The sequence below is a fragment of the Lissotriton vulgaris genome, chromosome 12, assembly GCF_964263255.1.
Source record: "Lissotriton vulgaris chromosome 12, aLisVul1.2, whole genome shotgun sequence".
NCBI classification, from domain to species: domain Eukaryota; kingdom Metazoa; phylum Chordata; class Amphibia; order Caudata; family Salamandridae; genus Lissotriton; species Lissotriton vulgaris.
Window position 1 is genome coordinate 766,089,038 of NC_141700.1, and position 7,090 is coordinate 766,096,127.

Below are 7,090 nucleotides of genomic sequence, written 5' to 3' on the forward strand. Positions count from 1 at the left end.
GCCAGCCAGCTTGTCCAGTGGGTCCGCCGCGCGCATCCGCATCGCACCACCAGACACCAGTGACGATCGTCATCACAACATGATCTGGTCTGGTGAGGTGCGGTGCGTGCGTGGCCTGGCTAGGCTAACTAACTACTAGATTGGTGTCACCCCCAGATGGGGTGTCACCCGGTGCGGTCCGCACCCCCCGCACCCCCCTAGTGACGCCACTGCTTGCTACCGTCCCGTTTTGCCTCTGAATTAATTATGCAGTCTTTCTTCCCAAGCGTTTTCTTCCCCTTTAAAAACATCCACGAAGGAGGCAACTCCATTGAACTTTATGCTGCAGACAGACCGCAAGATCGATTTTGTTTTAGAAGCCCTCGTGAGGGTTTGACAAGGTTTTCTGCTCAACAGAGAGTCGAATCTCTAAATCAGGATTTTAGGACGGACCATCCTCCCCTCGCTTCACCTACCTCAGCCTGAGTTCCTCGCTCCTGTCCACTGCTCTTCGACCTCCTCGGGCTCCTGTCCACCACTCCCCCCCCATGATGTCAGCACGCACGTTCTCGTCGTTAGCACACACGGCCGGCGCTACTTCTTAGGGACTACTTTTTTTTTATTGTTTATTTTTTAAATAACGTTTTTTTTAATTTTTTTTATAGCCTATGTCCATCTACTGGACCCCCGCTTTCCAACGCTGTATTGGGTGTTGCGATTGGTGGTGCACTTTTCAAGTTTACCTGGCTCAAAGGACACAGTTCTCTCTTTATAATAGTAGTATATATATATATATATATATATATATATATATATATATATATATATATATATATATATATATATATATATATATATATATGTTTTCTAAAGAATGAAAAAACTATTTTTAGCAGAGAAATTAAATGTTACATTGTGGAATTCAACTGAATATATTTAAATAAGATACTAGAGATAGGCAACCCCTTCTAGGTCTAAAAGGTACATGACACATGAGAGTTATAGAAAGTTAGATTTAGTGAGAAAAAGGTTCTAGAGAAAGAGAGCTATTTAATGTGAATGGTTTGGGGAAAAATGTCTGTTTTGCTGACTCAAATAATATCTTATGTATACTTACTTATAGATGCTGAATATTTGGTAACCTAATCCCCTTTCCTCCCTACAAGTGCGTACTGCAGAGATGTTAAAAAATAGAGACTGCATACACAGGAGTCGACGGGAATAGGGAAAATGCATCTGTTCCTGTCGAATTCTTGGTACCAGGTTAGTTTCAGACAGATTGAAGTGCCACTATTTTCCCCCTAAACAAGATGGTAAAAGGGTTTGATATTAATGCCCTAGCTACAATTATAGAAAACATGCAAAAACATCTAACAAACACTTAAGAGGAACATAAAGCATTAAAAGATCCCATATAGAGTCTCAAGGGTATATAGAAAAATGTGGCTTCTTCCAATTTTAAAAATTTGGGGTATGAGGCAATGTCGTCCGGCCTATCTGGCACTCCAGTTATTGGAAAATGATTGTTATGCAAAAAATATAGCACTATTTTTAAAAGCTGTAATTAAATCAAGGAAAACGATTTGAATTTTAAGAAACTGTATGATCTGTACAAATAGTTGTTTAGATTAGGAATTTTTTCATGGAGTAATGTATTTATAATTGTACTGGATATACGTGAAAAATATTAATATAAGATGCCGGGAGGTGCCATTTAAAGCAAGGAATCCAAAAAATTGTATTTTGTATTTGTGTGATGTGCTTTCATGTTTTTATTATTACAAAATGAAAACCAAATGAAGTGAATTTGAATTGAATCTCAAGTGTTGTTGCAAAGGTATGATTATCTTGCTGCTGGCACTGCATCTTTTTTCACAAAAAATAAGCCCTCTTCTTCTCAAACATCGAATATATCCAACCAAGTAATCCATGCCATATCACCCATTATTTCGTTAGCCCGTACAAAATGGTTCAGTGGGGATCTTCACAAGGCCCAAATTTGTATTGTCATATCTGAGTGGTGATGCAGCAGCATGGTGTTCGCCAATAGTATCACATACTGGCCCTATACTTTACGATTTTGAGAGGTTCAAAAAGGAATTTCTTTGGATTTTTGATCGATGATCAGCATTACAAGCCACCGACAATGAACTTTTAGGTCTCTAACAATGCAATATAGACATGATCTCTTATCTGGCGCAATTCAACAAACTGATAGTAGAAATGGAATGGTCTGAAGCCACAAGAGTAGCTATCTTTTATCATGGTCTTTGTGAAGGGTTGAAAGACTCACTAGCCCAAATTCCTAATAGACCCACAGATATATCAAATCTAATTTACTTTGAATTGCAAATTTAACAGAGGCTGAATGAACGAAAAAATTAGAAGAGAAGGAATTTTCATCCCACTCCTTCACATTTTAATAGAAATTTGAAAATAACAAGACTCCAGAACTAAGTCTCACAGAAAACCCCATGCAGATTAGTAGCATAAGAGGAAGAGAATATAAAAGGGAGATTGGAAATCCCTGCATGTTCTGTAGTCTGGCAGGTCATTTTGTAAAGTAGTGCCCTAAAAGGTCTAAGCTAAATGTATTTGGAAAGAGAAACCCCCATCAGTAAAAGGAGTTGATCTAATTGGTGCCACAGGAAAGACAACTGCAGAAGAACAACAAATAGCCAATTCCTTAAAATCAGCCTCCCCTTATTGTATCAGTTCCCTAACGGCAACATTTTTGAAAAAAGAGCTTCGAAATGTTTCGGTTATGATACATTCAGGTGCCACAGGAAAGTTTTCTGATATAATATATGCCAAAGAAATGGGAATTAGCTTTGATAGAAAAGAATAATGTTGAGATTGTGAGGGCAGTGGATGGAATAAACTAGTCTCTAGGTCCAATAACAGATTAAACTGAACCAATAAGCCTAGTTGACTCACGGGAACACCGAGGTGAGCACATTTTATTTGGTTGTCGCTGCTCAATTTAATTTAATACTAGGTTTGCCTTGGCTAACAGAACACAATCCTCACATTGATTGAGGAAAAAAGAACAGTACTAATATATCAAGCATGAACAAAGCATTTCTAGGGCGAGACTTTTGGCATAACAACCTCCAATAATTTGCTCCCTAGAAACCAAGGAGATTCCTATGGAATGTCAGGATTCTGCAGATGTATTCAATAAAACGATCTGAAAAATGAACCCCAAATAAGCCATACCATTACAAGATTGAGTGGTGGCTGGAGCTAACCTTCCGTACAGCAGTATATGTGCATTAACTGAAGCAGAACATCAATATTGTAAAGAATATTTAAACAAATATCTTGCTAATGGATTTATTTGTCCTTCCCAGTCACCAATTTCTTCACCAGTGTTCTTTGTACCGAACAAAAATGGAGACCTCAAAAGTTGTACTGACTATAGAGCATTAAACCAGGTGACCATCAACAAATCAGGATTCATTGCCATTAAACTCTGTACTCTTAGATCATGTAAAATAAGCCAAAATAAACACAAAATGGTACCTTTTCGGGGAGCTTATCACTTAACTGCATTTCGCACCAGATTTGGATTATATGAATATCAATTCATGCCATATGGGTTTTGTAATGCCCTTGCAGCATTCCAACACTTTGCTAATGATGTGTTGCAGGAATTTTTGGAACAAATTACAGTAATCTATATAGATGACATTTAGAACACACTGTTATAAAGACTGCTTGAAAATAATTTGAATGTCAAATTGGTGAAATTTGCCTTTCATGTGGAAGAAGTACAATTTCTAGGATTCATACTATCTTCTAGAGGAATTTCTATGGATCCATCTAAAATCCAGGTGATTCAAGACTGGCCATCTCCAAGTACTGTTAAGGAATTGCTGAGTTTTATTGCCTTTGCAAATTCCTACATGCGATTCTTCAATCAGTTCTCTAAGAAAAGAGCTCCAATAAACTGCCTTCTAAGAAAGCATACAGGTGTATTAGTTTTTAAAAGATGAATTCACCTCTGCACCAGTCTTGCTATATCCTAATCCTGAAGAGTTATTCTATGTAAAAGATGATGCCTCTGAATGGGCAATTGGTGGCATCCTTTCTGAAACCAAGAGGACACTGGACAACTCCATCCTTGCGCATTTCGTTCTAAAAAATTAACTCTGCCAGAGGTTAATTATTTCATTGCTGACAAAGAGTTATTATCTGTTGAAGATGCCTTTCAGGAGTGGAGGCACTATTTATTAGGAGCCAGCCATGTTGTCACAGTGCTCAATGATGATAGAAACCTTCAATTCCTCAAATCAGCATGGGCACTACCTCCCCACCAGTTAAGATTGTTCTTGTATTTTGCGACTTCAACTTTGTGATTAAATATGGTCCAGGCTTTACAAATGGGAAAGCTGATGCCCTTTCCAGAATAAACACTGAAACAAAATCAAAACAACAAGATGAAAATGTCCATCATTCCAGAGTAAAGATATGCTTGTTTCATACAATACCCTGAGTTTAAAAAAAAGGTTCAAGAAGCATTGTCCTTAGAAGAAATGAAGATTTGGGCTGAAGAAAACACTGAAAGAGAAGTGAAAGAGAATCTTCTCTTTTACAAAGAAGCCTTTCATTTACCCACTACGGAATTTCAAGTTGGCCCTACTGACCTGTCATGATGACCTACAGGCTGGTCATAAAGGGATCCTCAAAACCACAGAATTGGTGAAAATACACTTTTGTTAGCCTGCAATTAACCCTTTAATTAGAAATACAAACTTGAGACAAATGTATGAGAGGTAAAACAAACAGACAGGTCCCTCCAGGAAAACTTCGACCCCTTCCCACACCTCCATTTCCATGGCACAGTCACCATGGGCCTCATAGTACAATTTACTTCTCGTCAAGGCTATAACACTATCTTGGTGTTCATGGACGCTTTCACTAAAATGAGGTATTTTATCCCTCTGAAAGGTATTCCTAAGGCTTAACAATTGGCACAGTAATTTTCCCAGTACATAGTTAGAGCCCATTGAATTCCAGTGACAGTAATGTCTGACTGAGGCTCCCATTTCTGAAAGGCCTTTATAAGGAGGTTAGCTGTTAATTCCCAATATTCCACTAGTTATCATCCCAAAACTGATGGACAAACTGAGAGGGTTAATGAGGAGTTACAACAGTACCTAAGATAACATTTGTCAGGCCAAAAAGTAGAGTGTCCAGACCTAATCTAGACAGCAGAATTTGAGTTCAATAATGCGGTTCATGCTTCCGCTGGTTATTAACTTTTTCATTCAAATACAGGAAGATACCCAAATGTGTTTGGATGGGAAAACTGAGCAGACAGCACCAGCAGTGGCTGATTTAACTAAAAATATTCAACAGGCCTATCAGTCTGCTGAGAGAAATTCTCAAAAGGCCAGAATGTCATATAAAAACAAGGAGACAAAAAAAGAAAGCAAAATCCGAATTATTGTAATGGGTATGAGGTTTGTGGTCACCACCTCACTTACAGTTAAGAGGAAATAGGACATTTCAACAAAAGTTCTTAGATCCTTTTAACTTAGAAAGGATGGTAAATCTAGTCGCTGTTAAGTTAAAGTTAGCTCCACACATGAAAATACACCCAGTGTTTCAGGTCTCATTAAAATAAAATCCTCAAATTTAAGAATGACCTCTGCTCCAACTGACATGAGAATTGGTTCAGAAGTTGAATTTGAGATCAATAGAATCTTACATTCCAAGATAAAAGATAAAAATAGTGAAATTGTTTTATCTCATTGAGAGAAAGGGATTTGGTCCTGAAGAAAGATCATGGGAACCCTCCTCTAGTGTTCAGGCACCCAGACTTGTAAAACGATTCCATAAAATGTAACCTAACTAACCTCATTTTGGGAGTAATTTTTTGGTGATGGTGTTGTCAGACATTCATTTGCAGGAACAAGTGATTGTGTTCAAAAGTGGAAACTACAGCAATTCAAATTGTGTCCCATTTTTAGAGGTTTGAAGTCTCACCTGTTGTACTTCCTCATATTGATGTTAAAATTCTGCTGTTGGCAGAACGAGCTAGATTCCAAGATGACAGCCACCCAGGTTAAGGTTTAGGATCAGCAGTCTATTCTTTTTGCAAACTGGTGCGACCCATTAGACAAGCCTTTATGCTCATCCGGAATCAAAGCTGAACACTTCAATGGAATCCTCAGAGATGCGAGGAGTATCTCCTCTACGCTCCTGCTCTTCTAAAGGGATTTTCGACTATTCCTCTTTCCAAGATCCACCTCTTCGGTAATTTTGATGTTCACACAGGGATATTCCCCATTTTCCTGAACACTGAAAGGAGCTTTTTTCGAGTGGCTGCCAATCCAGTCGAGACAGTAAATTTTGGGAAGAAAAATACAGTATGGTGTTTTCTAAGATTTTAAGGATTATTCTCATTAACTACTATTGGAAAAAATTTGATTTTGAGAGTGGAATCTTGCAAAAACTATTACTGAAAAGAAATGAGATTTTACATTGTGGTATTGTAATGGCTGGATTTTCTGTTTAGATGGGATCAGCCCCCAGGGGCCCCTATGACCCAGCCAAAACGTACTCACCTTCCGTCCTCAGGACCACCTATCCAGGCACCTGGTACCTACCTGAGGATAGGGAACTCGCAATATACAAGCTCATATTATACTAAGATTACTAGGGATATCCATACACTACACTTATTCACATCAGTTGGTCTCGCGGTCGCCTCGACCCAGACCGTTCTACCCCAGGGCAGATCTGACACACAATCCGGCGTGTCTACACACGGGCCTGCAGAACCCAATGCTCTCTTTTCCAGCGTTCGCGATCCTGCGAAACATCCACGGTGATCTCCCTCTCACCGCTCTCACTTAGTCTTTTACCACAATCCGGTGGCTTTACACACTGGTTTGACACTCCAGTGCTCTCATTAACGCCGCATGTCAAACGACGATCACATTCCTATGAACACCTATACATATATATATATATTGGGATATTATCTCAGCTGTCTACTCGGGATGAAACTACAATAATAACTTTAGATGTGGGTCCGGATTATATAATGTACTCTCTGCTCTTGGCATCAAAGGTCCACTCACTCCCTATTTATGTGATC